Here is a 24,684-nt window from a genome sequence, read left to right on the forward strand (position 1 = left end):
GAGCATTGGACATATCAGTTAGCAAATTAATTTAGGTTCATGTTAACTTTTTTGATGCCCTGCGGAGGAAAGTTAGCCAACAATAAAGTAACAAATAGATAGGTGGCCTCAAACAGCCAGTTCCATCACCTTATTCTCAAATTTTAGTAGGTTTACAGGCTTAAAGGCTGGATTACCAGGCAGTTGAAATCAGCCTTAAATGGCAGTGTGGTGTTTTGTGGTGAAAGGGCAATTAAATCTGGTCAGAGCAGGGTAGATGCGCAGTGTGAATTACCCTTTAAATTTACCTCTTTAAATAGTGAACTACAGGACCACTTAGCTTGATCGGAGGACAGTATTTTAATACAGAGCAGTGTTCAGTTAAACGGGATTTGTTGTTCATACTTTTAGATGAACTTGCTTTGTATAATATAGCCTTAAGGTGACCCTGCTTTGGAAGCTCTTTCCTCTAAAATTGTTCTGTGTCATTAAACCCTGCAGTCCAGCAGCTCTGCCTTAAATCTTTAGATATATCTTTACTACACCTTCTCTCACTGTATTTATTGCCCACCACTCTTTAAATACTGTTTTTGTGTGTCTGTGTGTTTTTGCAGCCATTCATTAACTGTAGAGTTTGCAGCAGACGGTCTGGTAATAATCTTACACATCCATCAATTGACTGTGTACCAAACAAGAAAGTGGATGAAGTAAGTGTAGAGAGTCTTAGCATTATGGAAATGTAACAGGTGTGTGAATTGTGTCTAAACATGTGGTTAAACTTTGATTGTGTTTGTACATGCAAAAATTTGATCAGAGTACTGTTTATTAATGACAAGGTTACTTTTAATCTGAACAACAGTGGCAGCACCAGGGAAAAGCTTGGGGGGGGGGCTCTAGCTCCTCCTCCAATGACCATAGTACCCCCACAGCACCCCCAAAATATTGGTTTCATTTTTTCTTTAACTATCTGTAAAATCTGTATATTGTGTAAGACATTTTTGCGGTTTTTATAGCATACTTGTAGTGTATTTTTTCTTCAAAGTACACATAGAGGCTCTGTGAGCTAGACGTTAGAATTTCATATTTTATCATATTTTATCCATGCTGTAGCTTATCGTGCTGTGTGCTTCTATACACCATCTACATAAGCTGAAAAGCTAAAGCACCCGCTCTAAATAATCTCACTCCCCTATAGCACCTGTAGCATTAAGTCACTGGCGCTGCCACTGCTGAATAAACGACTCCAATCTGACTAAACCGCTTAACTTTTCCTCCCCATGTTACATTTCAGGACAAACGACGTAATATGTGTCCTTCTGATAAACCTCCTCTCAGATCTAAAACTGCCTTGGCTTCCAAGGACACTAAAGAAGCTGAAGGAGACTGTCTGGGCTGTTTCTGATGGCTGATGGTCCTGCAATGTGGACCAGAGGAGGAAACTGGAAGGGAAAATGCTTTGCTTTATATCATGCCCACCCAAAGCCCCCAGTGAGTAAGCCATAGGCGCCGATAGCATGGAAAAACTCCCAAGAAGGAAGAAACCTTGGGAGGGACCAAACTCAAAGGGGGAGCCCATCCTCCTGGGGCCGGCAAAGTGTAGGTGCAGGATCACAAAAAACTTAACGAGAGAATTCGACTGTCCCTCACAAAAACTGTAAAGTTTTAGTGGCTAAATTGCTTTTTCTATGCCTTTTCAAACAGGAGGAGATTTGTTTGGCTATATGTAGAAATTTTCTATACAATTTAGACAGCACAGAATCATTAACCTACTTTAATGAATTTATTTATACAACCACATATTTCACACATTTTGACATCAGTCATGCAGTGAAGATACAGTCTCTTTATTTCTTGACGCCAACCCTCCCCATTAATCCGGGCTTGGGACCGACACCTAGTTGAGCTGGCTTGCTCCCTTAAGTGGCTGGGTTAGGCTAAACTATGTACATATTTATAAAGACTACAATAAATTTATAAAGACCTCCCTAAATATGTAGTCTAACAAAACGCAGTTTAAAGAAGGTAGCCTACCTGGTAAACAAAGAAATTAAAAGGCCCACAGCATATAATCGGGCTATATTCCAAGCAGTTTTTAAGAACGTAACCTACATGGCGAAATTGAATTACTTTCTGGACCAACAAACGCAACCAGGCATGAACATTATGCACCTTCCTAGTCTTGATGTAAGTCGTCCTACAGATGAGGACGTTAGGCAGCCTTTAGATCCGACCCATCATGCACTGCAGTTTTTTGCAAATTCCTCAGACGGAAAACCATTAAATACCTCTTCTATTACCTTATATTACCTTATATTCATGTAATAAATATACAAATATCAATTAGTTGGAAATCAGCCAGACAGACGTAATTACTACAAATGGTTTCCACTGTATTTGTGACTCTGAGTGCCGCAGGCTTGGATGCAGTGCCGCACCATTTTGTAAGGCATGCACTGGCCAATCATGTAGCACTTCTCTCAGAAATATTAATGAGACATCACCTACCACCCTGCAAAAAAGAAATTTGCCGCTTGTCCCCCTGCACATGAGCCAACTTGGCTGCGTCAACCAGCGGAGCTCCGGAGCCTCTGGAGAAACACGCGGCAAAAAAGGCTCGCATGCGGTCTTCCAAAGTTTGGGAATACTTCAGTCATGACACCTTTTCTGCGCCTCTACTGTAGCTGGCGTTAATGATGCTGTTTCAGCCATTTTATATTTTCTGTTTACTTATTCTGTCATGTAAGACTGAGACAAATTATCGTTTACGACAATTCTTACACACTGTAGCCTGACTTGCTGACTTAAGTAAGTTTAACTATAAGCTACCTTTGCTAGTGTTTGTGAATAACATGTTTCTCTAGTTATGAAATTATTCCATGTTTTAGCATCTGTTTCAACATTAAAGTCAAATTGGTATACTGAAATATATAAAAACTATTGAACTATTAACTTAAGTCTAACATAGAAAATCCTACTGAATCTCTTAAGATTTTCCTTTTTTGTTAATGCACTAATGTTTAAGAAGTGTCTTAATAAATTGAATTTCAGATTTGTGTGTGGGTGGGAGTGGGTGAATTGTATTAAATTCATACATTCATTCTTTTGGCTCAGACATTACTGACCTAAAACAAATTGAGGCATTGGGTAAGTGCTTAAATTAGCTACTAAATGGCAAAAAATATTCTAAATATCACATTTTCCATTCTTCGGTATAATTTTAACGAATCACCTATGCTGCCAAACATTAACGCATAGATTGTCACAACACTCTATGTTTTAGTTCTTCTTTATGTGTATAGGACGGTGTGATGGTTCTGGTGGTGGGTGTGGCCGACGCTGCTCGCGATGTTTGGCTATGCTGCAGTCCCAGGGACCAAGTTGGAACACATTTCCACCTTCAAGCTTAGGTGGAAAAACGGCACCGAGACCCAGCAGCAGGACAACTTCACTTGTCCAGACAACCAGCCCTGCTTCATCATTGAAGTAAGCCCTGTGAACAGGAGCGAGATGTACTTCTGCAGTGGATGTTATAGCGGAAAGAACATCCCCATCCTCACGTCTGCCGGAGTGCCCCCTCAAGTGGGTGTGTGACTTAACTCGATGGATGAATTGGACAGAATGTACTGTTACTAGAGGTCGACCGATATGGGTTTTTCAATAGCCGATGCCGATATTTAGGAGTCAGGGTCAGGCGATGGCCGATATATGCTGCTGATTTTTTTTGGCCGATAATTGGACGTTTTCCCCTCTATTTGCATGGTAAAATATCACACTAATAATAACAAACGATACACAAAATTTCTCAATTTAGCATTTATTGAATACTCAACTTGGAAACAATAACACATTTATAAACAATAAAAATAGCAGCATCAGAATCTCTGTTAGTGCACAATATAGCAGCAAACTCCTCATGTTTGACGGAAGGAAATTTGTAAACAATACAAAAAGGAATAAGCATGTTATCTTCAGTTGTAATCCCACTTCCAGTCCCTGAGTCTTACTCACCACACTCATACTTCACAGCAATCAGACAGCAGTTAATTAACCAGAAGAGAAAAATGCAAAAACACAACAGAACTTGTAAATAATAACAAACTAATAGACAATAAAAATAGCAGCATCAGAATCTCTATTAGTGCCAAATATAGCAGCAAACTCCTCATGTCTGACGGAAGGAAAATTTGTAAATACACAAAGGAATGAGCACATCTTCAGTTTTAATCCCATTTCCAGTCCCTGAGTCTTCCTCATCCCACAAGCAGGCAAGGCATGTCACCCCGGTTGTGTGACACTTATTTTATATAATAAAATAAGTGCCCCCTGCGGCCCCAGAGCCCGAGCAGCCGTCTCCGCTGCCTGCAGCTACCGCGCCCACGTCCGAGGCGCTTTCCCTGCCTGCAGCTCCCGGGCAGGCGCCCCCTCTGCAGCCTGCAGCTCCAGTCCCTGGCCCCACTCCAGTCCCTTCTCCCCCTGTGACTCTGGTACCCTCACCCCGACGAGCCCGACCCCGGCCACGGGTCCTTATGTCTGTGTCCCATAAGGGGAGAGGACACAGACGCACGGCTGGGGTCCCACCCGCCCAGCCCCCTGGCTCGCCCTCCCTCGCCGGCGCTAGGGCTTGGTCGGCGCCTGCGGGTCCTGGCCCTCCGGGTCGGCTGTCGTCTGCGGGTCCCCCTCCGCGGCCTCGTCGCCCTGCCTCGGTCCCTCCTCCGGCGTCTTATCGGTTGCCTGCGGGCCCCCCGACGGCGGCTCCTCATTCGCCTGCTGGTCCTCCCGCTCTGGCGTGTCGGAGGACGTCGCCGTCTGCTGCGGCTCCCCCTCTCTCCTTGCCCTCGCCAGGGTCCCTTCCAGCTCCTTCGTCCCCTTCCCTGGTCTCCCCTCCGACTCCCTCCTTCGTCCCTGCGTCTGTCCCTCACCCCATCTCCTCGGCACCTCCGGCTCCGGCCTCCCGGCCGCCTGCAGCCCTTCCGGCTGCCTCCCGTCGCCCGCTGGGTCTCCCTCGGGCTCCTCTTGGTTCCCCCTCCTTCTCTCCCTGGCCTCCCGTCTTTGTCCCTCCTGCCTCTGCTCCCCCTCGCTTTGTTCCTCCTGTCTCTGTCCCTCCTCTCTTTGTCCCTCGTCCCTCTGGCTTCTGCTCCTCTTTCCCCGATGTTCCCTTCGTTCACTCCCGGTCCTTTTGTCCTGCCTGTTCCCTCCGTGTCCCCCTTTCTGATCTGTTTCTCTGCCTTTCCTGTCTTATGTCAAGTCTTGTCCTGGCTCCTTCCCCTGTGCCAGTTCTGTCTGTCCGTTCTGTTCCCTGTCCCTCATTAATGAGGTTTTATATAGATATACATATATGCCCGGCTTGTCCGCTCCTCGTGTGTGCCACGCCCCCTGATTACCCACGTGTGCTTCCCTGATCGTCTCCTGCTTTGCCCGATTACTTTGATTAGTCATGACCTATTTTAAGTCCTGGTCTTACCTGTTTGCCCTGTCCGTCATTGTAGTTTGTCAATGCCTGCGTTCCGTCCTGCTCTACCCGCTCCGTTTCCCCGATTAAAGAGCCGTTTTCACAAACACAAAAAATTGGCTCAGATAGGCGACGGACAATCTGATTGGCTCAGATAGGCGACGGACAATCTGATTGGCTCAGATAGGCGACGGACAATCTGATTGGCTCAGATAGGCGACGGACAATCTGATTGGCTCAGATAGGCGACGGACAATCTGATTGGCTCAGATAGGCGACGGACAATCTGATTGGCTCAGATAGGCGACGGACAATCTGATTGGCTCAGATAGGCGACGGACAATCTGATTGGCTCAGATAGGCGACGGACAATCTGATTGGCTCAGATAGGCGACGGACAATCTGATTGGCTCAGATAGGCGACGGACAATCTGATTGGCTCAGATAGGCGACGGACAATCTGATTGGCTCAGATAGGCGACGGACAATCTGATTGGCTCAGATAGGCGACGGACAATCTGATTGGCTCAGATAGGCGACGGACAATCTGATTGGCTCAGATAGGCGACGGACAATCTGATTGGCTCAGATAGGCGACGGACAATCTGATTGGCTCAGATAGGCGACGGACAATCTGATTGGCTCAGATAGGCGACGGACAATCTGATTGGCTCAGATAGGCGACGGACAATCTGATTGGCTCAGATAGGCGACGGACAATCTGATTGGCTCAGATAGGCGACGGACAATCTGATTGGCTCAGATAGGCGACGGACAATCTGATTGGCTCAGATAGGCGACGGACAATCTGATTGGCTCAGATAGGCGACGGACAATCTGATTGGCTCAGATAGGCGACGGACAATCTGATTGGCTCAGATAGGCGACGGACAATCTGATTGGCTCAGATAGGCGACGGACAATCTGATTGGCTCAGATAGGCGACGGACAATCTGATTGGCTCAGATAGGCGACGGACAATCTGATTGGCTCAGATAGGCGACGGACAATCTGATTGGCTCAGATAGGCGACGGACAATCTGATTGGCTCAGATAGGCGACGGACAATCTGATTGGCTCAGATAGGCGACGGACAATCTGATTGGCTCAGATAGGCGACGGACAATCTGATTGGCTCAGATAGGCGACGGACAATCTGATTGGCTCAGATAGGCGACGGACAATCTGATTGGCTCAGATAGGCGACGGACAATCTGATTGGCTCAGATAGGCGACGGACAATCTGATTGGCTCAGATAGGCGACGGACAATCTGATTGGCTCAGATAGGCGACGGACAATCTGATTGGCTCAGATAGGCGACGGACAATCTGATTGGCTCAGATAGGCGACGGACAATCTGATTGGCTCAGATAGGCGACGGACAATCTGATTGGCTCAGATAGGCGACGGACAATCTGATTGGCTCAGATAGGCGACGGACAATCTGATTGGCTCAGATAGGCGACGGACAATCTGATTGGCTCAGATAGGCGACGGACAATCTGATTGGCTCAGATAGGCGACGGACAATCTGATTGGCTCAGATAGGCGACGGACAATCTGATTGGCTCAGATAGGCGACGGACAATCTGATTGGCTCAGATAGGCGACGGACAATCTGATTGGCTCAGATAGGCGACGGACAATCTGATTGGCTCAGATAGGCGACGGACAATCTGATTGGCTCAGATAGGCGACGGACAATCTGATTGGCTCAGATAGGCGACGGACAATCTGATTGGCTCAGATAGGCGACGGACAATCTGATTGGCTCAGATAGGCGACGGACAATCTGATTGGCTCAGATAGGCGACGGACAATCTGATTGGTTCAGATAGGCGACGGACAATCTGATTGGTTCAGATAGGCGACGGACAATCTGATTGGTTCAGATAGGCGACGGACAATCTGATTGGTTCAGATAGGCGACGGACAATCTGATTGGTTCAGATAGGCGACGGACAATCTGATTGGTTCAGATAGGCGACGGACAATCTGATTGGTTCAGATAGGCGACGGACAATCTGATTGGCTCAGATAGGCGACGGACGATCTGATTGGCTCAGATAGGCGACGGACGATCTGATTGGCTCAGATAGGCGACGGACGATCTGATTGGCTCAGATAGGCGACGGACGATCTGATTGGCTCAGATAGGCGACGGACGATCTGATTGGCTCAGATAGGCGACGGACGATCTGATTGGCTCAGATAGGCGACGGACGATCTGATTGGCTCAGATAGGCGACGGACGATCTGATTGGCTCAGATAGGCGACGGACGATCTGATTGGCTCAGATAGGCGACGGACGATCTGATTGGTTCAGATAGGCGACGGACGATCTGATTGGTTCAGATAGGCGACGGACGATCTGATTGGTTCAGATAGGCGACGGACGATCTGATTGGTTCAGATAGGCGACGGACGATCTGATTGGTTCAGATAGGCGACGGACGATCTGATTGGCTCAGATAGGCGACGGACAATCTGATTGGCTCAGATAGGCGACGGACAATCTGATTGGCTCAGATAGGCGACGGACAATCTGATTGGCTCAGATAGGCGACGGACAATCTGATTGGCTCAGATAGGCGACGGACAATCTGATTGGCTCAGATAGGCGACGGACAATCTGATTGGCTCAGATAGGCGACGGACAATCTGATTGGCTCAGATAGGCGACGGACAATCTGATTGGCTCAGATAGGCGACGGACAATCTGATTGGTTCAGATAGGCGACGGACAATCTGATTGGTTCAGATAGGCGACGGACAATCTGATTGGCTCAGATAGGCGACGGACAATCTGATTGGCTCAGATAGGCGACGGACAATCTGATTGGCTCAGATAGGCGACGGACAATCTGATTGGCTCAGATAGGCGACGGACAATCTGATTGGCTCAGATAGGCGACGGACAATCTGATTGGCTCAGATAGGCGACGGACAATCTGATTGGCTCAGATAGGCGACGGACAATCTGATTGGCTCAGATAGGCGACGGACAATCTGATTGGCTCAGATAGGCGACGGACAATCTGATTGGTTCAGATAGGCGACGGACAATCTGATTGGTTCAGATAGGCGACGGACAATCTGATTGGTACAGATAGGCGACGGACAATCTGATTGGCTCAGATAGGCGACGGACAATCTGATTGGCTCAGATAGGCGACGGACAATCTGATTGGCTCAGATAGGCGACGGACAATCTGATTGGTTCAGATAGGCGACGGACAATCTGATTGGTTCAGATAGGCGACGGACAATCTGATTGGTTCAGATAGGCGACGGACAATCTGATTGGTTCAGATAGGCGACGGACAATCTGATTGGTTCAGATAGGCGACGGACAATCTGATTGGTTCAGATAGGCGACGGACAATCTGATTGGTTCAGATAGGCGACGGACAATCTGATTGGCTCAGATAGGCGACGGACAATCTGATTGGCTCAGATAGGCGACGGACAATCTGATTGGCTCAGATAGGCGACGGACAATCTGATTGGCTCAGATAGGCGACGGACAATCTGATTGGCTCAGATAGGCGACGGACGATCTGATTGGCTCAGATAGGCGACGGACGATCTGATTGGCTCAGATAGGCGACGGACGATCTGATTGGCTCAGATAGGCGACGGACGATCTGATTGGCTCAGATAGGCGACGGACGATCTGATTGGCTCAGATAGGCGACGGACGATCTGATTGGCTCAGATAGGCGACGGACGATCTGATTGGCTCAGATAGGCGACGGACGATCTGATTGGCTCAGATAGGCGACGGACCATCTGATTGGCTCAGATAGGCGACGGACAATCTGATTGGCTCAGATAGGCGACGGACGATCTGATTGGCTCAGATAGGCGACGGACGATCTGATTGGCTCAGATAGGCGACGGACGATCTGATTGGTTCAGATAGGCGACGGACGATCTGATTGGTTCAGATAGGCGACGGACGATCTGATTGGTTCAGATAGGCGACGGACAATCTGATTGGCTCAGATAGGCGACGGACAATCTGATTGGCTCAGATAGGCGACGGACAATCTGATTGGCTCAGATAGGCGACGGACAATCTGATTGGCTCAGATAGGCGACGGACAATCTGATTGGCTCAGATAGGCGACGGACAATCTGATTGGCTCAGATAGGCGACGGACAATCTGATTGGCTCAGATAGACGACGGACGATCTGATTGGCTCAGATAGACGACGGACGATCTGATTGGCTCAGATAGGCGACGGACGATCTGATTGGCTCAGATAGGCGACGGACAATCTGATTGGCTCAGATAGGCGACGGACAATCTGATTGGCTCAGATAGGCGACGGACAATCTGATTGGCTCAGATAGGCGACGGACAATCTGATTGGCTCAGATAGGCGACGGACAATCTGATTGGCTCAGATAGGCGACGGACGATCTGATTGGCTCAGATAGGCGACGGACAATCTGATTGGCTCAGATAGGCGACGGACGATCTGATTGGCTCAGATAGGCGACGGACAATCTGATTGGCTCAGATAGGCGACGGACAATCTGATTGGCTCAGATAGGCGACGGACAATCTGATTGGCTCAGATAGGCGACGGACAATCTGATTGGCTCAGATAGGCGACGGACAATCTGATTGGCTCAGATAGGCGACGGACAATCTGATTGGCTCAGATAGGCGACGGACAATCTGATTGGCTCAGATAGACGACGGACAATCTGATTGGTTCAGATAGGCGACGGACAATCTGATTGGTTCAGATAGGCGACGGACAATCTGATTGGTTCAGATAGGCGACGGACAATCTGATTGGTTCAGATAGGCGACGGACAATCTGAGCCAATCAGATTGTCCGTCGCCTATCTGAGCCAATCAGATTGTCCGTCGCCTATCTGAGCCAATCAGATTGTCCGTCGCCTATCTGAGCCAATCAGATTGTCCGTCGCCTATCTGAGCCAATCAGATTGTCCGTCGCCTATCTGAGCCAATCAGATTGTCCGTCGCCTATCTGAGCCAATCAGATTGTCCGTCGCCTATCTGAGCCAATCAGATTGTCCGTCGCCTATCTGAGCCAATCAGATTGTCCGTCGCCTATCTGAGCCAATCAGATTGTCCGTCGCCTATCTGAGCCAATCAGATTGTCCGTCGCCTATCTGAGCCAATCAGATTGTCCGTCGCCTATCTGAGCCAATCAGATTGTCCGTCGCCTATCTGAGCCAATCAGATTGTCCGTCGCCTATCTGAGCCAATCAGATTGTCCGTCGCCTATCTGAGCCAATCAGATTGTCCGTCGCCTATCTGAACCAATCAGATTGTCCGTCGCCTATCTGAACCAATCAGATTGTCCGTCGCCTATCTGAACCAATCAGATTGTCCGTCGCCTATCTGAACCAATCAGATTGTCCGTCGCCTATCTGAACCAATCAGATTGTCCGTCGCCTATCTGAACCAATCAGATTGTCCGTCGCCTATCTGAACCAATCAGATCGTCCGTCGTCTATCTGAACCAATCAGATTGTTTTTCTTACACAAAAAATTATTCCGTTTTCAAAACACTTTTGTGCAAGAAATGCTCCCATGAGCCTGTGTTTAGTGCCTACAGAGGTCTTCTTTTTGCCACTGGTACAGGAGAGTACGGGTCCCACCTTGCCACAGCCAGGCACCTCCACGCTATCGACGGGCCGCGGAATCTCGATGGAGCGCACGTTGCCGTACTTGCAACACTCCTCCCGGATGTCCTCCAGGATCTCCTCGTAGTCCTCGTCGTCCACCAGCTCCTCGGGCATGACCATGTTGAGGAGGCACAGCACCTCCGTGGGCATGCCGGAGCTCTGCAGCCGCTGCAGCCCTGGAACCTGCAGCGTCACCGGCGTCTCGATGATGGCCGTCTGTCCCGGGGGGCGACAAGAGTGTCAGATACCCCCTGATCGTCCAATCGTCTCGAGTAACAGCGAGAAATTTACATGGACCCAAATAAACCCAAGAAATAGGGGCATTAAGCTTCCTGGGAGGCACCCAGGAACCAAGTTGGGTTTAGGACATCAGAAAGGCGGCAGCCGAGGGCAAATACTCACAGCGTTGGCATTCTTAGCCCCCACGCTTGCCCGCTGGACGATGAGCTTCTTGTCTCCGAGCTGCATGCCATTGAGTCCAGCCACGGCCTGCGGGATGCATCCCACACAAGCGTCAGCAATTCCATCCGGAAGCCCCGAGTCACCCCAGACCTTCCAGCTGCTGCCCCACCTCACGCACCTGGTCAGTGGCACTGATGTCCACGTATTCACAGAAAGCATAACCCTTAGACAGTGACGTGGCACTGTCCTTCACAAGGTTGAAGGCCTTAAGAGGTCCGAACGACGTCAAGAGTTCCTTCACCTGGGCAAGAGGAGGAGACGCGGGGGGGCGATTAGCCCGACAGTCCAGGCACGGCGCCTCGCTAGAAATGCTAATCTTAACTGTGGGAGAAGCAGCATGTTAAACTTTGCAAAACGACATGAGGAAACAGTGAAGACATCAGGAAAATGGCTTTATGACAAGTGGCTCGACATTACGGTGCAACACTAGAGCTCAAAGCCCCCTGTGCCCTTTCTGCATGACTTACTTACTGGGAGCGTACAAAAGTAACTATTTTGATTCTTGTCAATGAATGATAACACAGATTCCCCCCCCCCCATCCTACAGCATATACAACACAACTGAATTCCTAATCAAGTTCTCTGATAATTCCAACTACGAATTTTGAAATATGGACCGAGTTGCATCTGATTTTAAGGGCCACAATAATTAAGCTAGATGGTATATAAAAAAAAAACTAAATAAAAACAGCTAATTATATGTTAAGTGTTCCATGTATACAATGTGGAGGGGGGGGGGGCGACTCGGCAGAACACAAACCCAGCCGAATCACTGACTTCCTGTTCTTAAAACCAAGAACCACATTGGTGCAGTTAATTAGAGGGACAAAGCCTACAGGAGATAAACTCACAGGTAAAGCTAAGAGCCGCCACAGGGTCCTGCTAAAGGGGCCACGGCTTGAAGCCAAACAGGACGAAATAGCTCTGCTAACATCATTCCTCACTTATTCTACAGGAATCTACTGTAAAGCCGCATTAACCACTGACTTCAGAAAGGAGTCACCTGGGACACTGGCAGCCACAAGAGGGCGCTACCTCCTACCTTCTCTTAGGGGCAAAAAAAAAAAAAATCAAATTTATACCCTGTGATCAGCATAATAAGTCTCTCCCCAGCCTTCAACCCCCAAAAAAAGGACCCCATATGCTTAAGAGCACTCCAGGACAGAGCCCCCCCACAGGGGCAGGCCGTCGACAGGGAGGATATCCGTGCGAGAGACGGAATGTCTTACTTGCCTTGTGTTACATGTTGGCATGGCAGCAGTAGGTCAGTACTACTGAACAAATTATGAGCGAAGACTTAACGATCTTACAGGCCCCTAGCTGGGGACAAAGTGGGGAACAAAAATGAAAGAGCTGTAAGTATCAAAGCGGTAGCAGGGACTGCAAAAAAAATGTAAACACCAGGATACAAGCAGCGGTTTCCATTTCACCTGTCTATGGCACATTTACTGGCTTTGACGTGAAATACATTAACAGTTCTGCTGGATTCAAACTCTCTCCCCCCAGTGCTGCTTTGGTACAGCCTTCCTCTTGACTTGGATTACATGTGACTCACACTGGATAAGAAAGATTACGATGACAATCCGAAAAGGAGGAAAAAAATCAAAGAAAAACAAACTGACTGCACTTCTCACTTACCTTTCACTGAAACCGCGATCACTATCTTGTGGGCTGAGTCTTGCCATTTTTAACAGTTTAGGCTAAAGTGAGTGGGACACCGGAGCTCAAAATGTTACAATGCAGGGGTGGACGCAAAACGTTTTGCGATTAACTTTTGCAAAATAAATAGGTAAACTATTAAATGCCTGTATGGATTATGTCTATAATGGGCCGATTTCAGTGGGGTGGCGATATAGGAAGAAAAAAAAAAAATCATAAAAGATGCTAATGAGAAGTAGAAAATGTCTAAAATGTGACCCTTTCAACACTTTCAGAGTAAGACGACCTCATCTGTGCATGTTGTTATGGTAATATTATCCATCACTGACGTCATAACAGAATAGGGCATGGGGCACGATGTGAAAACTCCAGTGAAGCTGATAATCGTTCACCGGGAAAAAGGTCCGAAGTATTTTCTGCCTTTCGAGCGACACAGCAATGTAGGGAACGATTCTTCCGCAGCTCCCCATCGCTGTTAACGGGATGTGAAGTCATCGTTCTCAGTGTGCGGACATGGACGTGAGACACGGCACGTCTGCGAATACTGAAGCGTTTGGGGACTTGGTCGATCTCCCCCACATTTCAAGCACAGTCTATGGTAGTGTTTCCCAGCCCAGTCCTCGGGGGTACCCCCCCGGTCAGTCCACGTTTTTGCTTCCTCTCAGCACACCTGTACCAGGTATTCGGTGTTCCTGATTGGCTGGGAGCTAGGAGGGAGCGAAAATGTGGACAGTCGGCGGTTCCCCGAGGACTGGGATTGGGCAAACACAGGTGTACGGCAATGTGGAGGTATTCGTCAGTTAGGTGACGCGCAGATGACTCGATTTTAAATTTTCATGCAGCAAAACGACGCGGCTGATTCATCCGACTAACACTCAGCAATTAACCCGATATACAAATATTCCAGGGTACCCAGCAACAGGCAGCACAGGGACTGGCTACGTGACTGGTTTGGCAAGCCGCCAGCTGTAAGGCACGTTTCCCAAAGCCTTTGTTGCTAATAAGGTTATTTGCTAACAACATTAGATAACAACTGAATGGTTCCAACTATGCAAGTCGATAACATGAGGTTTTGGGAAACGTACCTTTTACATTAGCGGGGTCTCAATATCTTCATAATTTACAGCTGGATAAACAATGAGCGTAATGTAACTGTCAACTCATTACCTACATGTCTAATAAATGTTTAATAAATCCCATGAATATCTTTAAAAAAAAAAAAAAAAAACCTCAAATGTGCGGCTATTTTCAGCAGCTAGCTTTAAACATGATGCTGACATTTGACCCCCCAGTATCTTGTAATGAATTTTAAGCGGTGAGGTAACTTTGACAGGCTTTCTTTTCCTACTAATCAGTTACACAGAGACGAGTGTTTATTTTATGTATGTATGTGCGTGCGCGTGCGTGCGTGCGTGCGTGTGCGTGTGTGTGCATGCCTGCTTGAGTTCCACGTGCAGCAGTGGGACAGAAACACAGGAGGGTTGTGGGTCGGCTCCCCGGCGACAGAGACTGAGGGCGGGGTACCTGATCGTCACTGAGATAGTTGGGCAGGCCTCCGACAAAGAGCTTGTGTGGCGAGTCTGGAACCACGGTGGAGACGACCCCTGCAGACAGAGCGGCACGGCGCCCAAAGCCGGCCGATCACAGCAAACCGTCAACATGCCGGATAATGACCACGAGCAAACGGCGCGAGTGAAATAAGCCAACTTCAAATCAGTATGACGTCGTTATCTCCTATATAATATCAGATAAATGTAACTCCAGCAAAAAAATACCTAAATACTGGGGCAGTTTGACGACTGTTTTTTGTCTCTCCCATCTTGCTCTCCATGGGAGATGCTGACACATGCAGCACCAGTCAAAAGTATGGACACACCTGCTCTTAATGCATTTGTCTCTATTTTAGCTGTTATTCACCTTATAGTAAAAGGCCTTTGGGCATGGAAGTTATGCATATGAAGTACTGCAAAGACAAAATTTTTGTCTCTTCAAAATAGGAGCCATTGGCTTCGATGACAGCATTGCGGACTCAACCAGCTAACATATGTACCCACCTGGACCGTTTCTCCAACAGTCCTCGAGTTTCCACAAGTTCTGCGCGCAAGCTGGCTACCTTACTCTTACTCTCATCCAACTGATCCCAAACCAGCTCTATAGAGTTTAGGTTGGGGGGCTGTGGGGACCATCTCTTTCCTAGTTCACAAGGTAATAAGCTACTTGCATAACCTTCAAGGTGGGCTTTGGGTCATTATCTTGCTGAAAAACAAGTCATTTTCAGTAGGTGTGTCCAGAATTTTTAACTAGAATAGGAGCCAGCAACCCTAGAACAATTTGGGGGTTAGGGTCCTTGCTCAAGGGCCCAGTGGTGAAATCACTCTGCCAACCCTGCCAACCAGCAACCTTCTTTTCATGGGCAAACATCACAGAGCCACACAACACCCCTATGTTAACAGTAAGAAGTGAGTGACTGAGCTGTGTGTGTGTGTGTGTGGCTCAGCTGGTTAGGATGCCAGCGTTATCATCAGAAGATCACTGGTTCACATCACTGGTGATCACACCACTGGGCCGGCGAGTTTGCTCTAGGGACAGGCTGACCCTGATTTCTCAAAAAAAAAAAAAAAAAAAAAAAACATTCTTCACTTTGGATAAAACTGTCTGCTAAATATTTACAACATTAAGTAAATAAAAGTGAAAGTCTCCCTCTTTATATGACAAGACATCCGCAGCTTGCGAAGGACAGTCAGTCCGTAACGAGTACAAAAAACTGGCCTTGCCGATCGGCTCTTCAAAGGTAAATAAAGATTAAGGTTATGACGGCGACAAGCAAAACGGACCTGGTACGTGGAAGGCGGGCTGCTCTGAGATGCCAGGCAGGGGGCGATAGTCGTGGGGCCGCCTGATTTTTAACGACTGACCCTGGAAAATGATGCCGTCGAAGGCCATTGCCTGCGTGGTCTCATCCACGGACCGAAACTAGGGCAGAACGAAGAACGTCGTTAATCAGGGAAGGCTGCGGTCTCCGCCTGGACACAGCAGCCATTAGGCAGGAAAGACTCTTACTTCAAGGAAGGCAAAGTTCTTGTCCTGGTTTATCTGAACAGCGAGGACGGGATTGGTGGGACCTTGACATAAGCCAGCCAATCGCATCTGGGTATTGAAGAAATCCGCCATGGCCTCCTAAAAAGACAGGCAGACACACTGAATGAAGACAGGCAGACGTCTGAAGACATCAAAACAGGCAAACGAGAAAAAAAATGACTGACAAGTCTAGTACATTTATCTATTTATTTTGCGGACACTTTCATCCAAAGCAACATACATTTCATTGAAGAAGCAGGACCAGACAGTTCCTAGAGCAAATAGTGCTTAAGGGCTGCGCTCGGGGGCCCAATGGTGAAATCACTCTGCTGCCCAAGGGATTTGAACCAACAACCTTCTTGTGACCGGCTCAGTGTCCTAACTCACTTGAGCTACACATGACACCAGTATGCATGACAGAAGGCAACGCGGGACTTTGCCTGGACTCACCTCCGTCAGGCCGAAGGGGATGTTGCCGACATAAAGCCGCCTGGCCTGCCGGGTCATCTGGCTGCCGACCATCGGCACCTGGGTGGGCGTCACTGCCACGCCGCTGGTGGTGGATGTTGCCAGTAAAGCTATCGTGGGGATCTGCCCTGCAGCTGTGGGGAGGAGAAAGGGCTTCAAGACCCCAACCAGGGACGGCCAGAACATCCGGATCGTCGCCTTCATTTGCTTCTAACCCCTAGGTTTAAGCTCTCTTCACACTGTCTGAAATCATCCCAAGTGTTATTCCCTCTTTGACCAGCAGGGGGGAGGAGGGCACTCCAGAATAAATGCTTTCATTGCAACCAATATACCATAACCTTGCAATACTGAACTAGCACACATGGAAGCGTCGCATCCAAACCTTGCATTGCCTTGTACTGCATGGGGGTGATGTGCTCGAATCCCGGAGGGGGAACATCCCAGTACTTGTATGTCCTTTTCTTACGGCTTCTCCGAGGAGAGTAGCTGCCCAAACACAAAACAGAAGGTTGTTTTCCCCAAACAATACAGTGTAAACACTCAGAATCTGGCAAAAACAAACAGATGGCAGAATGTTTACATTTAACTTTGGATCGCAGGCAGTTTAAGGTCATGAGGGTGTGACCATGCGCCACTTTTTAGGCTGGCTTTGAGGTCCCATCGCTATGGCGGGGGCTACTTATAAACGCCAGTTAAAATTTAATATGGGTACAGTCCCCCTTCCCACCACGAAGAAACCAATTGGTTGATTGTGAAAGAAACTTGTTAAGAGGCCTCAAACCATGCTAGATATCAGCTTCAGTGCCTGTAACCGGGACCGTGAGGGGGGGTACCTGTGCTTCTTGTGCTCGCGTGAGCTGCTCCGTCGGTCACGACCCTTGCGGTCGCGGCTGCTGCTGCGCTTCTCGTGACTCCGCCCCCTGGAGTCCTTGCTCCAGCGGCGGTGCTTCTCGCCACGGCTCAGAGACCGGCTGCGGCTACGCTTCTTGTGTCGCTCCTTCTCCCGCTCTGGGGGACGACACCGTGGTACCAGTGAGACGGTGGGCGGAGCGACATGACTGCCCCCCTACCATCCATTTCGATAAATCCAAGATGTGTAACTCAGAGGGATTATGAATGTGTGTCCGGATGGTTGTGGGTTTGAAGCCCATGAGTCACAGAGTAATCATATTACCAACTTCCCTGGGGTGCTGGATGCTGACTGACCCAGCGCTATGCCTTAAAAGTCACTTACGGAGACCAAGATGTGGTACGGGGTCTAACTCCCCAGTTTCCTCACCAGAATGAAGCACCTCCATTCAATTCACATATTCAATCACACCCTCCTGAAACAAACACACCCATCTCTCAATGGCTAATAATTTCAAGGGCACAAGGACATCCCCTTGAATGTCAGTCTGTTGTGAAACAATAAAAACATAACCAGACTAATTAATGATATAGGAGCACAGTGGTGAGTACAGTTGCCTCACGCCTCCGAGTCTGGAGGCCTGAATTTTGCCTCTGCTCTCTGTATGGGGAATTTGCCTGGAATAGGCTCCAGGGGAGCCTGACTAAGATAACTGGTTGGACGATGGATGGGTAATTAATATCGTTTCAATCTGACAGACAGCACTTTATTAAACTAGCAATAAAATATCACCTTTCTATCCCAGCAGGTCCTTCATATAGAAGCTTAAATAAATCCCTGAAGGTGCAGTTTTCAGTGAAGCATTTAAACGCAGGTGCTGCTCGAGGAATCAGCTTCATGCATCAGTTATAACAGCGTTACGGTAATGCACCGCTGCAAAAGTACAGACACGGAGCGGCCAATGCATCTTACGTAAATCGGTAATAACCAATTACCGCAATCGCAGGCATAGTCAGAGCGCAGATATGAATGACTGGAACTGCTAGTTTATCAAACACGGCGGCACTTAGTGCTCGTCTAGCCGAATCAGGTCGTTTCGAATGACATTTTAGTGATTTAGTGATAAGGAGCTGATATGACAAGATTGCCATTTGATAGGTACATAAATCAATCCTACTTTCGACTCCGTTGTAACGCATGTTGTATATTTCAGTTGCGTTAGTATGGCTTAAGTTTATTCAGTTTACTGGATTCTCTGCACTTTAATGAAGTTATATGTGTATTGTTATATAACTGTACATCATTGTTAGTTACTGCTATCCGCTGTAAAGGTAGATACAGGTGCAAGACTTTGCAATAACGACCTAAAAGCAGTTGTTATGATTCCAGGGAACGCGGCTGATTTTTAGAGTCTATACATCATGAAGAAACGGCGATCGTGTGAGAAAGACTTATTCTGTACGGATGACAGGGCCAGCATTTCGGACCCAAGGGAAAGGCTATTGTGCATCGGAAAGAGACAAAATCATATCATTATATAGAAAACTCGTCGTAGTATTTAAAAACCAAGTAACTAACACTGTTATTAAGTGCGGACTTTAAATCAAGTGGTCGCGGTCGTTTTTATTTGCATAAAACTTTAAACGTGATCTTGAAAATATAACGCTTGCAACAAACATCCATGCATAGTGTGTTACTGCGAATGAAAATACGCGGGTCACAATTTATGATCCAAGTGTATAATGGTAAATAATTAAATAAATAAAACCGCAGGCTTTCACATCGAGTGCACCCCAATAACGTTTCATTGAAATGTCCATGTTATGTACGCCGGGCACTGATGGATGCAGGCCTAGCGATCTCTATAACAATGCCAAGCAAAGAATGTCACTGATTTACCAAAGCGGTCAGTTTTCGGGGATCCTGCGGCAGCTGGGAGAAGAAGAATCGGGCAGGTTTCAGAATCGGCGAGCGCTCGGATAAAAGGCACCGATTTCCCAGCCGCGCTTTTCTTTTCGGAACCAGCAGAAGTGCCCTCCGCACCATCCTCGGCGCTAGGACACGCCGGCCACTTTATTACCCTAAAACAGGGAGCATACACCGATCTTCAAAGCCAAACTTACCTTGCCGATTTTCGCTTAACTGCTTCTCAAACTCATCGAAATCGGACATTTTTCAGTCCGTACTAAAGACGTATTGCAAAATAAGCAGAGGTCCAACAGTAGGCCTTTGAATGGGCTACAGGCTGCATTGGGTTCTGCTGCTTTTTCTTCCGAGTCGCCTGCCCCTCCTCCCCCGAAGTCATCGGCTCTTCCTCGGTTGTATCACACACAGGTTCGGAAACATTCGATGCGCATTACCGTCCCCTCCTGCACTGGAGGGTTAAGGACAACGTGATTATATCGAACCAAAATTGAAATGTGCAAGTTGACTTTCCTAGTTATACGTCTTCATTTTTATTCTGGGTTTAACAACCATGAGTTTATGACGTATTTTACATGATTAGTTGGCGACTGGACCTTATTGTTTATATCTCTTATTAAGGATCCATCCATCCATACATCAATTATCAAAACCACACACTTACAATCCGAGTCTAGTTTCATATGCTGCGCTGCTGAGCGACCCGCAGAATATTATGCATGAGTACAAGTCACAAGCCCCGTTTCCACTAACACGGGGCCGGTTCTAGCTTGGTGCCTTTTGAGACCGAGGCAAAAAGATGCAGACTCTCCCCGTCGGGGAATCGAACCCCGGTCTCCCGCGTGACAGGCGGGGATACTCACCACTATACTAACGAGGAGATGTACGCGCACTACTTTTACATCTTCAAGATAAACAGCGGATGACTACTAACATTTGCGAGTAATCAATGACTGAGCTTCATGTCATGACCATGGTGCTCAAGAGAAGAAAAAATACATAATGTACGTCCACTGATACCAGAACAACCATATAGCTTTATACTAAGACGATGATTAAACGGAAAATTCCTTTACAAAACACTGCCACAAAATCATAGTTTCGCAATATTACATCGTGCAACGGGACACAGTGTAAGTACGTGAAGTCGGTAATTAAATCAAGAAAAAAAAGTGAGAGGAAAAGAATACTTTTCTATTATCATATTTTTCTAACTGGCCAAACTGAGTCATATTTTGATTATACACACTAACAGAAAAACAGTGCAAATCTCCGGTAGTCCGTTTCACTTGCGCTCCGCTATGGGGCAGTAACAAGCAGAGCTTAAGTGTGGAAGGAAAAAAAAAACACAGGACAGCATCAATCCCAACTTCACAAACGCCGGAGATCGAGATGCTGTAAGCATGACAATTAACATCTTTATCCAAGGGAACAGCTGCAAGACACAGATGCCGCGCCTAACAAAGGTAGGATCGATTCCGAAGTTCAGGCATTTACAGACGCGGACTCTTCTGGAGTTGATTTTTTTCGGGAGATACGCATCAACTTCAAAAGTATGAACCGCATTATATCTATATCTGTTATGACGTTGTAGCTATTGATACTGATGCATCACAAAAATAATTTAAATGTTTTTTCATTCTGACATATGTTCGTTCGGACGAGGATTTTATTATATGAGATAAGTTTTAAATGAAAACTTTTTTTAATCTATATGATTAATTCTCGAATCTAAGCCAGACTTCACATAAATCATTCATTCATAAATATAATGGAACATACAACATCCAGGTATCCATGAAATTTATGATCAGGCTATACGTTTGTGATAACAACAAAACAACACAACATGTATATTTACAATATATGGGCCTATTGTTTAATATTGCCTCCAAATTATAGCCAGACAATAACGCAATAGGCCGACATCAAACTATTTTCATGTAAAACAAAAGTGCTGGCAGTTTGCTTGTGCTTACAGACCCCGCCTTGAGCCCATCCAGAAAGATCCCAAAAATAACCGACAAGCAAAGGTTGTAACAATCTGAGCATGTTTAGTTTAATGTAATCAGGAGCCGAATTAATAACGCGAATAAATGATCAAACCGAAAGTCTGTAGTCGGGAATATCCGATAACGTCTTTGACGTGCAGTTAAGATAGTCAGAGGAAAAACCTTGTAGTTTACTTATATATATGCCTAAATATATGAGTGTGTCTCTCCGGTGATTTAATGATGAATATAACGATTACATATCAAATCACACATTAAGCAATTATTATATTACTAGGTTGAACGTTTTCACTATGTCTGTCGTCACCTTGATTTCACGATTTTGACTATTCTTCTTATCCCAGATTGAACAAGTCATTGTGGCGATGCAAGATCCCGACATGGGGATAAAGATGAAGAATCAAAGACTGTTAATCACAGTGATTCCACATGCGATGACAGGTGCACGATACATATTTTACTTTTTAAAAATAATTTTTCATGCCGCCCGGGTTGTCTTACACCCGGCCGTGCAGTGTCCCGGGGGCCGGGTCCTAATGGTCATTTAAGCCCTTCACAGGAAAGCCCATACATCGGCGGTCTTCGGGAATCCTGTGCATTAAGACTGTCATCGATCTCCTTGCGCTCATATTTATTTATGTAATTTATTTATCGAGTTCAGCGTTTTTGATTTATGACGGCTTAATGCATTTCTCGACTCTAACTAGATGCCTTCCTCGCTATGCCTTCCCAGGAAATGATATCGTGGAGTGGCTAATTCAGAAGTACTCCATCATGGAAGAAGGTAGGGCCGAGAAGTATGTAGGGAAGCGTTACCTGGTGCTCTTATGTGAGGTTAATCGATTGTTTTTTTCCCTTCGTGACGACGATGGCGCCCCTGCTGGCGAAAGACGTCATCAGGTTTTTTTTTTTTTGTAATAAAATAACAGAAATAAACGAGTCTTTTGAATAATAAATACAAATGAAGTAATAGAATTTGTCATCCATACAACAGATTAGCCTAGCTGCATTTATGTGTAAGCATATGCAATTCACGTGTCTGACAGAAGCATGTTCTGTTCCATTGATATTGCTGAGCCTGTGAATTAATAAATGTCAGAATTGAGCTTGTCCATAACATAGACACCCCATTCGCCTGAAGCTTTTGGGATTTTCTTCCCCTGGCGTCAATTTATCTGCTGAATTATTTATCTTTCTGCTGAGAGGCTATTAGTACAAATAATCTGTAGGCCAGTCCCGAGTCGCGCCGCTACGCATGCTGAGCTGTACGGTTTGATAGTCCCGATGCAAACTTCGCTGATAGCCAGAGGCAGTCAGTCATGCCTGGAGAAATATCGCTATCCGTCTCCCTCATTATGCACTTCTGCAAGACACTGTTGTCCTGAATTCCCGGGCGATGCAGATGAGGTTTTAAATAGCAAGGGAGCAGATTTCCCTGATTTACAGCCCAGATTGGAAAAGAAGTCGGAATGGAAAGGAGGGGACTTTTAGGCAGTAGATGGCAGATGCATTAACAGACTTGAATGGGCAAAAAACCTGTTGCCCCGGTAAGCAGTTACCCCTCCCTGTAAACACTAGGCTTCCCCCTAGCAGCGCTGTTGCTGCGCCGGTCTGAAACCCCCGGGAGCGCCTGACTGCCAATGGCCGCGGAGGCAGCCGGAAAGTGGAAAGTCCCAATTACTCGTAATTAATTATAGTTCCGATGAGGAATGCACCATCCCCGCGGCTTATTCTGTGCACCATGTCAACGTTTTTTCCAGTTACTTGCTATACCGTAAAATAAAATATAATATGCCTACTCAGTTTCTAGTTATCGTGTGTTCTACTGTATTCCACTGACAAAAATTTAGAGAATTACTATGCCTAAATCTGGGCTACGAGTAGTGGATTTGTTTGAGCTTTGAGTAGTTTACGTGGAAATGAGTGACCACTTTGTGTGTTTTCAGAGGCACTTCATGTGGGGAATCTGATCGTGAAGCACGGCTACATTTACCCCCTAAAGGACCCCAGGACGCTCGTCCTGGGGCCCGACGAGACGCCGTATCGCTTCCAGGTAACCTAAAACCACGGTTTCTTCAGATGGAGGGCAGCGCGAGAGGGTGGTGGCCATGTGGGGGGGCACGCATATCGAAACTATTCGTTGGAGAGACTGCGGAATTACCGTGTAGGACAGTATTTCTCAATCTGGTCCGGGCTCCAGAGCTGAGAGGGTGCAAAAACGTAGACTGTCTGGTAGGGAGCTGGGAGGGAGCAAAAACGTGGATCATCTGTGTGTCGCCGAGGACCGGATTGGGAAACACTGATGTATGAGAACCAATGCCAGTTAAAGTAGCAAAATGCCTTCCACCCGCCTTGTCCCTGACATGTTAAATCACAAAGCACCTTTGTCACGCTGCTTCTGAATAGTTTCAAATGACAGCATCTCCTTTTTGCTAGACTCCGTACTTCTGGAGCTCTCAGCAGTGGCCAGCCTCCGAGCTAGATTACGGTGATTACCAATTATTAATCATGTGCTCGCCTATTACATCATTACTTCCCTTTACTAGAATAATAGAAAAACACAGTTTCTTGCCATGTCTTTCTTTTGCTCTTCTAAAGCGATTTATTTGACTAAGAAGAATATCAGAAAGCAAGGGCAGCTGATAGACTATGAAAAGGTAAGAGAAAATTTTATTTATGTACATTTCAATGCTATTCTTATTCGCTGGTCTGAAGCATTGCTTGATGAGATCATGTGATAGCTGAATGCTCATGGGAGTTTTACTTACACAAAATATTATGAGGGTAGAAGGAAAAATGATTGGTTCAGAGAGATAACCAATTAGATTGTACATGAGGTGGATCCGAGCAACTAGAGGAGGCAGGAGCAACCAATCAGATGTCTTGGTCCTGCCTCCTCTGCAATCTGATTGGTTATCTATCCGAACCAATCATTTTCCTTCTGCCCTCAGAACATTTTTGTGTAAGAAAACCTCCCACCAATTATGCACATAGTAGGATCGCACATAGACATCCACCAACTTGCCGCCATGTTGCGTCAGGGTCAACGCATTTTAGGTTCTCATCAGTAAGAGGGTTTGTGAATCCGACACTGCCAGCTGATATCCTGGGAGGGGTTCGGCCTGTG

General features: G+C 46.9%; 1 non-coding gene across 1 annotated transcript; it reads right to left on the bottom strand.

Moving 5' to 3' along the window:
• Window positions 1-20,353: 20,353 nt before the first annotated feature.
• trnad-guc (transfer RNA aspartic acid (anticodon GUC)) lies at window positions 20,354-20,425 on the bottom strand. The gene has a single exon. It is a non-coding gene; the product is annotated as a tRNA-Asp (tRNA).
• Between the last annotated feature and the right edge of the window lie 4,259 nt (window positions 20,426-24,684).

Source organism: Brienomyrus brachyistius, unplaced genomic scaffold (genome assembly GCF_023856365.1).
Source record: "Brienomyrus brachyistius isolate T26 unplaced genomic scaffold, BBRACH_0.4 scaffold1274, whole genome shotgun sequence".
Lineage (NCBI taxonomy): Eukaryota > Metazoa > Chordata > Actinopteri > Osteoglossiformes > Mormyridae > Brienomyrus > Brienomyrus brachyistius.